Genomic DNA, 13,109 nt, shown 5'->3' with positions numbered 1-13,109 from the left:
AAAAAAGATCCTTCATGGATGAAGAATCTTTTGACTAGGACAATTAAACAACCAACCAGAATACACTCCAGCAACCACTTAGCAATGTACCAAAAACAGCACTGTGGCGATGAGTTTTGCACAATGTTAAACTCTGTTTTCTTCTGCTGCTGTTACACATGCAGACGCCTCTCTCTCTTCACAGCATTTTCTCTCTCCTCCAAATAATTGTTTGTTCTCTCTAGAAAGACAGAGCCAGGGCCTTATGTAATGCAAATACACTTCTCTACCCCACACGTTTCCCCCAGAATTCATTTCATAATGTTCTCACAGTAAACCCAAGGGAACTCCAAGGAATCTTTGACATTCCAAACCGCCTCTGTCACAGTGGCCAAATGGAATCTTTTCATTTTCTTTCTATTACTCTATCTCTCTCTCTCTCTCTCTCTCTCTCCCCCTGTTTTTACAAGTAATATCAGAGAGGTTGACCTTTCCCGAGGGCCCCCATCTGATCTTCAAAGCCAGTATAGCCACTCGTTCCCAGTGTCTGAGGAAAAAATAGAGCAGACAAAGCCCAACTGGAATAAATCTATTATGTTATGGGTGTGAAAAATAGGAACAGTTTTTAATTAAGTACAAACAAGATAACTGATACAATTCACATACTACACATTAAAAGTATGCACTTTGCTGGCTTGCTTACTTTTGAGTAAAGCAGTACACTACAGTAGCATCAGGACATAGCCTACTCTGTCTTACAAAATTGTACAGCTAAATTTAATAACTGAAAATTAACTTATAATAACTAAAATTCATTACTTAACTTTTATGACTATACATTTAAAAACAGCTGTGTGATGTTCACGCCAATGAACTTTTCTTCAGCTGAAAAGGTTCACTTTGCTAATTTATACAGCAATTCTTCATTTGATGTGCACTCACAAATAAAGCACATTGCACTCATACTGTACACGCACTGTCGGTTTATATATTGCTTTTCAGCATGAGTGTTATCGACCGCGATTATGCATTCTTACATGCCAGCCAATTTGGAGGATGGTGTAATGAGTAAATCAAAGTTCCCCAGGATCTCACAATCAAGTTCATCTCTGGTCCTCTCATGACTCGAGGGAACCAGTTCAGCATTACTTCTGTGGAAACTGATGATTACACTTGTGCATTTTGCCGTGCTCTTGTATAATTTGTGTCATAACCTATGAAGAGATGTTATGTTTTTACATTTTTAAATAAACCAATAAAAATGGAAAATGAACTTGAAAGCCAGTGTTCACCATGCTTTTTTATTGTATGCAAAAGAGCTGTTTTGACGTCATGATAAATCTTGTTTTCCACAGGGGAAAGTCATGCTAACCAGTCTTGCGTTGTGCAAGGGAGAGTAAATCATTTTAAATTTAAACAAATTGTTCTAAAAATAAATCATGCATAATTATGCATGTAACTTTTATGACTTCATATTAATTGAGAAACTACAAAATCTGTATTTGTGTCTTCTCCTCCCCATTCATAGATATTCCTTGATAGTTTCTCTGCTGCCACGCATATCATCCGTGTATCATAGCAAGTAGAGTCCCTTCATGCACCCACGTGAATGATATGCTTTAAACCTTTCAACTGCAATAAAAACGTAGGCTTTCCTCTGCTGTTTTGGTTTAAGTCTGTAAAATTTCAAACAGAAAGCAATTCTGTATTTCCACACACTAAAAGAGATTTTAAGGCGTTGTGGTTTTTGTTGTGCAAATCGTCTCTACATCATTTGATTAAATGTTATTTTATAACGTAAACGGCATTGCAGCTCACCTCAAAACATGATTGTTTTCTATAAAACGCATTTATTTCCATTGAAGTGAATGCTTTAAGATCAAATCAAAATCAAATCAAATTTTATTTATAAAGCACATTTAAAATCAACCTTGGTTGGCCAAATTGCTGTACAGAAAGGTAAGAGAAAGAAACAAAACACAAACAAAACAGAGCAAGAAACATAAAAGTTAAAAGCACAAGAGAACAAATGCATTTTTAGCAAGGTTTTAAATGCAGCTAATGTGGAAGCTGTTTTGACATAGTGGGAGGTTGTTCCACAGCTTAGGGCCGACCACTGCGAAAGCTCGATCACCCCTGCATCGTAAGCCAGATCGTGGGACGGAAGATGGCATGAGCATGGTTTGTTAACGATGTCACCATGTAAAAACATCTTAAACTGTCAAATGCATCACACCAGACATTGAGAAAGCAACATATTGTAATAATTGGTGCAACATTTATTGAGAATGTGACCAACATGTTTTCTTTGCTGCTTTATAGTTTGCATCTGGGACAATGGGACTATAATGGGAAAATGGTCAATATAGCATTCAGGTCATTGACTGCTGTTGTGTGTCAATTGTGTGTCTTTTGGCACGTGTGTACATGTGTGCGTGCAGAGGGGAGTTGAATATGGAAGGACAGAGGGCATTGCATAAATAACAGGGCTAAAGTATTGGCTGACTGCATGCAAACATGGGTTGATTTATCTCATCTGCTTTGACTCACATAATCGCATGCCTGCCATCAGGGCTTGACATTAACACCCGCCAACCCGCCAAATGCGGGTGGATTTTGCTCGTGGCGGGTAACAGAGTCACTCCAACTAGCCACTTTGGCGGGTTGAATAATTGTAGTCTTTTCAAAAGGCGCGACACTACAACTCCCATGTATTACATGCACGCAGCGCTGCTTTGCGCTTGCGCGCTAGTGACCGACAACACTGAAACCTGACTGAAACGAAGAGACAGCTAGCTGCCCTGCTTGGTGAAGTTATGTGGCGACATATCAAAGGTGTAACAAAACCCGGTGAGCAGATAACACACAAGAGAAAACCTGACGATGAAAACAAAAAGGAAGAAGAGACAAAGAAAAACAAAAGACTTTTCAACGAAAAGTGGAAGTTAAATCGAGAATGGCTGGTATATGATCTAGCAAACAAAATAATGTATTGCTCCGATTGTCGGGCGTACGGCGGTGAAAATGTAAAGGGGGCATCTTTTGTGGTTGGGACAAGTAATTTTAAAGTTGAAACCGTAAAGGACCATGAACTTTCAATTGGTCATATCGGAAGCATTTCGACTAAACGGCTGAAGGCAGCTGGTTCGCTACAAGAAAGTGTGGCGGTGAAATCTCTGGTCCTCATGAAGTCGGCCGAGTTTGAGAAGATGGGGATACTGTTTCGCAACGTACACGCTATAGGAAAGAAAGGTCGGCCCTTCACGGACTACGTGTGGATGTGCGAGTAAGTATTGTGCAAAATAATTAATTTGTTAGAAAGCTAGGTTAGTCATGATAACTCATAACGTTATTCAATTTGTGTTTTAGGGTCGTTCAAAAAAGTGGCTAGTAAAAATGCTGTGTGGCTAGTAACTTTTGAAAACCACTAGCCACATTGGCTAGTGAGCAAAAAAGTTAATGTCAAGCGCTGCCTGCCATGCAAACACAGACATTTTAATACAACACATGTGCACCAACCGTCTTACTAAAACTACACATAGTTATGTAGATTATATTCAAAACTGATAGATGACCATATTTCAAGCCAATGAAAAACACATAACTTAGAACAAGGGGACTGGAGAGGATAAATCTATGAAGGGGAAGGAGTATTTACATGCCATGTATGCATTTGGCAGACGCTTTTATACAAAGTGACTTATATTGCATGGAAGGCGTACAGCACATTAACTTACTGTTTGAGTTACAGGATTACAGAAAGGTCTTTGACCAGTGGCATGATCTGAATTGTCAAGGCAAAGTATATCACATCTATGAAGGAGGACCTTTAAGTGCCTACGTGCAACAGAGATGATGCCGGGCAAACCCAACCCGTCCTATCTCTCCTCTATTCTCTCAAAATCACTTCCTCTCTCTCCTCTCGTGAGATAAGAGAAAGACTGCAGTCTATCAGGGGAAGGAGCAATCAAAAATTTCACAGTAAAAACCTGAGCCAAGCTATTACACATATAGCCAAAACAGTTGCCTGCTTCCAATTCTGTTTAAAGCTTAACATTCATACAAAAGCATGCTAGATATGACTTAAATAAATGAATGAATATAGCATAGACAGAGGCAAGAATGCTTTGTGAATGGTCCCTAAAATGTTGATTTTTTTTCCATATTTTATCAAAAAATGTTTTAATTGTTAATTCTGTGTACATGTTTTTGCCACCTCTATGCTGCAGTGATCACTGTGTCAATGCATCTTTGGTAATATGTACGTAGCTTTAGATGCAGAGTATGTTTTCAATACACTGCCGCTTATTAAATCACTGCAAACATCTCACATCTTCTGACATCCAAACTACTCGACATCATTGTTGTTGAAATGAAATGGGTCGGACTCGGCTCCTCGGACCGAAAGTAACATTAATCATCATGTTGTTTTCCGATACTGTTTAAAGGATAAAACAATTATTGGGGAAATTGACATTTTAATTAGATTTAAAGAATCATAACCTTTTTTAGGGCTGAGGATCAATACAGATTTCCTGATTCGATTTTGTTTCACAAGTCCTTGACTCAATATGGTACCGATTATTTTCTGGCTTTTTTCAGTTGTGTGAGCAGTTACTCTGTCAACTGCACACAGAACTATCAACATTAACATCATCTACCCCTCTTGCAGATGATGAACAAACAACTGGCCATTTGCTAATAGAGCTTCTGAATGTGCCTTTCTGAAAGTTTAAACAATTCTGCTAAACTACTAGAAAGCAAGGATCCGCAAAGAATGTTGATGAACCCGGTTTCATTCATTCTCTCTCATAAATTCAAACCATGTCAACATCTGCTTCTGGTCATTGTGAATTCATTCACTTTAACAAGAAGTCTTACGATTAAAACAGAGGACTACAAATTGCAATACGTCAGTTTGACAGTGCTGTTTACAATGCAGCTGTCGTGTTTCTCTCCTTTAACGAAGACTTCAGAGAGCATTATAGAAATCAGAGGTCAAGGATGTGATGGATTTACATTTAGAGTAAAGCATTCATCCAAGCTTCACTGTCTGAAGGAGTAAATTGACAAACACAGTGGTCTCCATTTCTAACAAAGACTTTTGCAGAGTAATGCAGTGTTTACACAAAAACACATGATGCATGAAGGAATTTGCTTAATGCCAGAAGAGAACTGGCCCCCCGAGTTTCTCCCAAGGATCTTTTTTTCCCACTTCTGTCCCCTGATGCAGTTTTGGTTCCATGCTACTGTCAGCATTGGCTTGCTCATTTGGGGCTTAAAAGACAAACAATATTCAGAAAATGTTATGGACCTGACTGTACTGGCACTGTTGATATTGACCTGTAAGATATGGATAAATGTTCTGCTTTTGTAATCATTTCCTCATTGATGAACTTTGCAACATTGACACAGTTATTGAACTGAATTGAATCAACATGTTACCGTTGCAGTTTACATCTCGTATATTTCAACAGGGCATCTTGCTTTATTATTATTTATTATGAATTTCTTCAACTTCTACATAAGGGCAGATCCCTCAAGCGCAGCTGATGCCACTACATCCAGGGATGGAGAAGAGACGCGAAGAAAGGAAGCAAAGAAAGGAAACGAGGATGCACAAATAAGAAATGAGACGCACCCCTAGTTGCATTGTCAGCCGTTTTGAATTAAAGGTACAATATGTAAGAATTTTGTAATAAAATATCCAAACATCACTTGCACAGTGTGATATATTTCCTGCAGTTGTGTACTTACAATTTTTTATAGATTTTTTATTTCAGAGAAATTCCAATTTTAAATAAGTGGCCGTCCCGGAAAAAAATGTCGCCTGTCAATGACGCAATATCCGCGCTATCCTCGGTTTCCGTTTATACTGCCATAGCCATGACGTATCCATGGCGACAGACGTAGACAATTGCAGCGGCACGCAGTTCTTGTTTCTTTCAAACATAGACCATGGCAAGCAGACTTTGGGACAAACAAGGAGAACTAAAATGAGGATCAATATCAGCGTGGCGTTTTCCAGATGCCGAGAGCTAGCGTCCGCGACTAACTTGGACTCGACAGAGCTTCACGAGTCACGACTTGACAGCTTTATTAGACAGGTGAGCAAATGTACATAAAACAAATCAATGTTATATTACGTTAGCTCAACATGATGAAATGTTAGAATATGGTCAGTATGTTATTCTAATGTTGATCTAGCTTCCTGCTAGTTTCGTATAGCAAACGAACTAACACGTAGTATAACATTATAACTTTCAACACACATTTAAATGCCGTTTAGTGTGATAGTGTAACGTTAGACCAAGTGAAGCAGCGCTGCGTTACCTCACAAGTTTAATTCGTCTAATAAACTGACCTGTGTGAGTAATCCAGCACTTGCGGGTAGTTCGGTAGAATTAAATGTCCTTATTTCTTTATATCCGCGGGACTCGCGTGTGATATCTGTCTCTTTAGCAATCGCGACCTGCTTCATACCACTGTAATGTTAAAAAACATGAATGTTTGCACTCATCCATAAACATTATTAGATCCATCAGCTTGACAGCAAGTCCCATTATTCAGCTCATCACTGCGTCATCAACCTACGCCTGTGTTATTGTTGGAAACTGCGCCCTCTTGTGTCGAAAAAAACCCCCTACATATTGTGCCTTTAATCTTTTGACTGAATAATTCAATGACTTACTCAGTAAGACAATGATTTGCCTCCATCTACTGGCGGTTTTAATTTCATATTTAAAGGTACACTGTGTAGGAACTTCTCCCATCTAGCGGTGAAATTGTATTTTGCATTCAAACGAATAGTGCTCTCTAGTGCCTCGCTTTTTCAAATGCGTGTTGCAACTACGGTAGCCGTTATGTACGAAGAAGCTACGACAACATGTCTTCCAATAGCACTTCATCGAGTTTAACTATACATGTTCTACTGTTATGCTGCCTATATAATAAATTACACAACCAAGCAACGAAAAAAAGTAATAATTTTATAAGTTGTAATTTTATACCGTAACATTTATACCGTAACAAAGTCTTTCTCCTTCATTAGCTCTTTCCACCTCGGAAAAGCTATCCCGATATTTACCATCTTTTTTTTGAATACGCCGGTCACGTTTCCTTTTAAATTATTTTGTTTTAGTTTTTTTGGCGACGAGGATTCCTTCTCCTGTGGCTTGGCATAAGTATGATCCTGCATTATGAAGTACCATGCAGTGCAGCCTTTCAAATTAAGCACCTGGTTTCAGTCACGTGACGCTGGCTCTGAATGAAAACGCGTTGTGGTAGGCTAGTGCTTTTTGTCCCTCTCTGCTATTATAGTTTTTCAAGATGGCGGAACGACATGGAAGCCTCCTTGGACTTACCCATCCCATGTAATTAAAGATAAAAAAATTATTCGCTTATGAGGATAAGTCAGATCATTGGCAGAGGTAATTTTACACCAATGAGGACATATTTATGAATAAAGACATTGATTTTAGCTAATAAAATACTTAAACTACACAGTGTACCTTTAAAAGTATCATTTTATTTTAGCTGAGGGGGCAGAGAGAGTGACGAAGATTAAATGCTGTTTTTTTTATTTTTGGTCGTGATTGTAGCAATAGTTCAAAAGAGATAGAATATGTAGATAGAATGCGTTTATGGACTATTAATCATTAACCATTGAATACAATGTCTTTCTTTCTAATGGGGTTTCATTGAAACGGGCCTCCTAATTGCACAGGCTGTCTCTGGTGCTATATAAATAAATGGGACTTGACTTGACTAATACACACTCTTCTTCGCCACACTCTTCTTTGGTCTACCATGGTAAAATACAAAATTCCTAATATTTCGAGCTGTGCAATTAATTCAAAACATACCCTTGGTTGAAAGAGATTATATTCCGAGCAGTTTTACATGTTAACTCGATAAATTTAGAAGTGAAAAGTTGCCAACTAAAACTGGTGGTGTAAATGATTCAACCTGACTTAATCATTCCCTCACGTCTTCCAATAATATCCAGAACACTTTTCCAGATCTTTAGCGTTCCTCACTCCAGGTTTCCCGGAGGTATCCTTAAACGCCTTGCAATAAACAAGCTGTTTATAAAGTCAGCCTGCCAGAAACAGTACAGATGTTTACAGTATATGGGCATGAAGTGGAATTCAGGACACTCTCAAGCATGTGGTACCACTGAGACACTTCTTCACAAGCAGCCGTTTCTGAGACTCCCACAAATAGATCATTGACTGATCTGAACTGGACACTATTTATACCCAGAGTTACTGGTTAGTTGTTAGATGTTTAACATTCCAGTTGACTGTACAGGGCATTTCCCATATGTCACTGGGGCTGTGAGAGAAACCTGATCACACAGTGCCCCACATCAAATTCCTGGGCATCCTGTAGTGTGGACATAAACACTGTTTTCTTATTTAGTCCAAATCCCATCGAGACACACTTTCAATTCTGTAAAAGCATTAAGGCATAAACACGGTCCGCTGAGAGAAATTCGAATGTGTATGAGTATGTTGGATACTTGCATTAGCTTAAAGTGACAGCAGCCTTATATACCTGCTGATCAAACAACAAAAGAAAATGAGAATCACTCACAGCCCTTGATTGAATAATCCTATGGTTTTAATAAGGATCAATGTATCTTTAAAGGGATAGTTCGGCCAAAAATGATATTTAACACATGCATTACTCACCCTCAAGCCGTTCGAGATGCATATGTCAATCTTGTTTCAGACGAACACATTTTCAGTTATTTTAGAAAATGTCTTAGACCCTTCAGTGGATATAATGTGAAGCAATGGGGTCCACCTCCTTCAAGTCCCAAAATGTGCATACATCCTTCACAAAAGTAATCCATCCGGCTCCAGGGGGATAAACGAAGGCCTTCTGAGGGTAATCTGTGCGGTTTTGTCGTAAAAATATACATATTTAAAACTTTATAAATGAAAATATCTGACTTTCGGCAACGATCGACGCGCGTTCACGGGTGATGGAAGTCGGCGTACGAGGTAGGACGTAGCGTAGGAACCGTTGTGACGTAGACGTTGTTTTGCTCTGCTCTCTGGCTGCGCTGGCGCGTTCGTTCTACGTCACGACGGTTCCTACGCTACGTCCTACCTCGTACCTCGACTTCCATCACCTGTGAACGCGCGTCGATCGTTGCCGGAAGTCAGATATTTTCATTTATGGACGGCTTGAGGGTGAGTAATGCATGTGTTAAATATCATTTTTGGCCGAACTATCCCTTTAATTCATACAGTGACGAATATGTAGTGTTATATTTTCACATTTGATTATTTAATTTCTGTAGTATTTCTTACTTGCATACTACTCTTAAATAGTCTGTACCTAAATAAATGAATGCCCTGTCAATTTTAATTAAATAACTATATTGAGATGTTGTTATCGTGAGTCTAATCGCTCACCCCTAAACCATAGGTGTTGCTCATGCTCTCAAATAGACATCAAATGTGCGCTTTATTTTGCGACAAGTGAACTTTTTTCACCATCGGAGTTTGATTCAGTAATAATTAAAAATGTTGTCTTGACCCTTTTATCAATATCATACAAAGACGTTACACAAACATACCAGTGTGCGTTTACATTGAAGTCTTAAAATAGACATTGAGTTTTTAAATCAGGGGTTAGAGTGGCCTATAAAATCTAAATGATGACAGTTTTGATGACAGTTTTGAACCTCAGGAAACATGAGACAAAAAGAAAATGACATTCATGACCCCTTCAATGTCCTTATGTACATTCACAGTTCTCTCCATATGTCACTTGGTTCCTCTCATGTGAATCGTAAACATGCTGTGCCAGGAAAAGCCATTTGCATGGTTGAAGAACAACAGATAGGATTGAGTGCGGAAGGAGCATCTTTGTGAGAGACTGCACTTAATTGATTTCAAGGTAGTGATATATGCGTGTGGATGTACTTTTTTTTTTTTACAGTCCTGTTTTGCATGAGCATATGTACTTATTGTAGTAACTAGATACTTTTCCTGAACCTACCCCTAAACCTTAACTTAACCCATGTAGTTGCCTTACACTACTCAGTACGGTAACACTTTATTTTACAGTGTCCTTGTTACGTTACATACTTATCATAGTAATAACAGTAACTTATGCATAATTACATGCAACTAACCCTCAACCAAACCCTAATGCAACCCTAACCCTATAGTAAGTACATGTTCTCAATTAATATTACTCAATACTTAAATATATAATTACACTGTGACAATGACACCTAAAATAAAGTGTAACCCTCAGTACTTTTGTGGGTAAGTACACTGTAAGTACATTGAAAGTGCAAGTAACATAAAGTGCAACCATGCTTGTTTTAGCCTTTTCCAGATGAGAGAGCTCAACTCTGTCCTTACCAACTAAAAAATGTATGACTGACCAAACACCCTCACAAGGGAACAGACACACTGTTCAGAGACACTTTAACAGAAACCAGGAACTTGGGAGATTCTCCCAAAGTCAGAAACCAGTGGATGGCAGCATGTCCCAACATCGAGACTTTGTCTGTCATTAGCAGGTCTTATTTTGCTCTGTTTAGATTTATCATATGCTGGAGAAATTATGAATCAGAAGTGGAAATTTAGAAATTTTCTTAATGAATTCACTTCCATTCTCAACCTTCATTTCTAAACATGCCACCTTTCCCGGATCAAATACGGATGGCGCTGTCACAGGCATGGAAACAGCCGCATACTTTCTTTTTTGACAGACAGCTTACATCTGCCATTTAAACTGCCCTAATATAACCCTCCTTCTTAATTTAAAATGCCTTTAATGCACTAAAGATGAGTATTTGATCTTGTAAAAATGTCTTTAGCCATAAAATGCACCAGAATGGAAGGATGCAAGTACTCACCCACTTCAGAGACCAGCCCTTTCGGATATACCATCCTTGCCCTACTCACTGTAAGCCAGAATGTTTCCTAGTACCCTTTAAATCTGGGCATCCCAGTCCTCTCACACACGTTTCTCCTTTTCTTTTATTTGAAACTGTTGTTGAATCTGCGCTTTAAAATGATACTTCCAACCCAGAGCGACCAGAGAGCTACTCCGCCAGAGCCTGGATTTCAGCTGACTGTGCTGGAATCAAAGCTGTTGACATTGCTCCCTCCCTCTCTCACATCGCTCTCTTCTCTCTCTCTCTCTCTCTCTCTCCCCCCTCCCTTTCTCCTTCTCCGGATTCCAGGTTTAGCACATGACAGCATGTATCTGTAAACCAGCATGAGAAGAGATGGAGTGAGAGGGAATGAGTCTTTTCTACAGCCTTCCAATCTCCACATTCCCAACCCAGGCTGTCAGAGAAAAAGGCTGGAGATATGGGAACTATATTCATGTATCGCTGGCATTTAAAAAAAATCTGATGTAAATGGGGTGCACGACCCACCAAATCCCAGCTAAACATGTTCACACTGTTTCATACTTATTCTGCAAGTCAACATTGCAAGTAGATCACTTGCATATGTGACTAAATTTCGCACTAGGCAACTCAATGTCTGTCGTTAGACATTGGCTAATAAATTGTTAGATTTCACTCGCCAGTGATTGAGTTAGAGGGCGAATTCCAAACAACGTTTTTGCACCCTTGAAGGGCATTTCAGGAAAAGGCATTTCAAACGAAAGTGAACAACTGAAACCCTTCACGAAGGGCCCTTCCACAAGTCCGTTAGTGAAGGGAACATGCGATGGTCACTTCGAGGAAGTAATTTAATCGTTTATGGTCATGTGACCCAGGGTGACAAGTCCTCGCAATTCATTTGAATCTAGATATGTCAGGAGTTGGAGTTAACATATAAACAGAATAATTCAAGTTCAGTCATGACAACTTTCAGGATAATTTATAAAACGTTTTATTAATGAAAATAAAAATGTACATAGATTTGGTTATGGCAAGTATTTTGTTAATGAAAATAAAAATGTACATAGATTTGGTCTTGGCAGACTAGATCTGCTACGCTGCTGCTACTGAGCAAATATGAATTGCTAAATACTCAGAGCAAAAAATTAAGGAAACATGTTGTTGCTGCTGCTAGAGAGAGGGAGAGAGGGAGATCTAGGCAGGTGGTGCTGGGGAGGTGGAGGGCTAGAAAGAGAACTCACATAGCGCACAGTGATAGTGCATTCGTTTGGATGCATCGAGGATATATTGGGACAGTAAATATGTCAAATCAATTGGCTGAAAACATGCAAATAGAGTTTCATGGCTGAACTATTCATTTGTTTTGTTTTATTGTGATATGTTAAGGCTTTATGTGTTTAACGCTTATCTTACAAAGTTAAGAGCAGATTGGGAATACACACACACACACACACACACACACACACATAAACCATATTTTAAGTTAATTATAAATACATTTATTTGTATCATATTAACAGCAATAATAAGATATTCCTTCTCGCTGCCTAGTTTTGTCGTGGTAACATTCCATGTGAAGCTAATGAGGAAATTACGTGGTCTTTCATTGCTTCCTTCGCCAAGTGCATTTCAAACAGCTTCATTATGACACACGAGTGCCCCGCTTCCTCTAAAGTCCCCACTTCAAGGGCTCTGCGTGAGTAGTGAGGAGTGAGTAGGGGACAGGGATGCTCACTTACGACTGGAATTTGCCCGGAGGTTAAGAATAAGTTCAGCACAGATATATTTTCACTGTGTATTGTGTCCTGACCGCTTTAGGGCGCATACAGAACACTCTGACTGAACATTTGACAGGAAAGAATGTGTACACTCATTTAAGAGGGTGTGGAAAGAGCCGTTCTAAATTTTAAATATAGTCGCAAACGGCACTAACAACTCATGTAGACAATACAGTGATGCAATGGCCATGTCTCTTTTCAAATGCAGTAAAAGTCTTTAAGTGTATCTTTATAGAAGTACTAGTCTATGTATTTTATTAAAAGACAATTTTGTCTTTTTGTTTTAATTAGACGTCAATACATTTAGTTTTAAGCAAAACATTTTGATAGCATTAGGAAAGATAAATATACTAAATGATCTATAAGCATTTTTGGAAATTGCAGACATATTTGCAAAATGATTAGCCTGGTTAAAACCAGACCATTCTCAGTTGTAAGTGAGTTATGGTCTGGCAAAGCGTCAT

At 38.8% G+C, this 13,109-nt stretch overlaps 1 protein-coding gene across 5 annotated transcripts in view; it reads right to left on the bottom strand.

Moving 5' to 3' along the window:
* Positions 1-13,109, bottom strand: part of daam2 (dishevelled associated activator of morphogenesis 2) — a 97,896-nt gene that overhangs the window by 72,026 nt on the left and 12,761 nt on the right. For 4 of the 5 annotated variants that reach the window (XM_056250737.1, XM_056250741.1, XM_056250740.1 and 1 more), the window contains exon 1: positions 10,868-11,092. The exons of the other annotated variant lie outside the window; for it this stretch is intronic. The gene's annotated coding sequence lies outside the window, so the exon portion shown is untranslated. Of the gene's footprint in view, positions 1-10,867; positions 11,093-13,109 lie in introns of those variants that run through there. 5 annotated transcript variants of the gene reach the window in all.

The sequence above is a fragment of the Rhinichthys klamathensis genome, unplaced genomic scaffold (assembly GCF_029890125.1).
Source record: "Rhinichthys klamathensis goyatoka isolate OS25496 unplaced genomic scaffold, OSU_Roscu_1.1 h1tg000074l_1, whole genome shotgun sequence".
Classification (NCBI taxonomy): domain Eukaryota; kingdom Metazoa; phylum Chordata; class Actinopteri; order Cypriniformes; family Leuciscidae; genus Rhinichthys; species Rhinichthys klamathensis.
The sequence above is the reverse complement of the archived record's forward strand: the minus strand, read 5'-3'. Positions and strand labels throughout refer to the sequence as shown.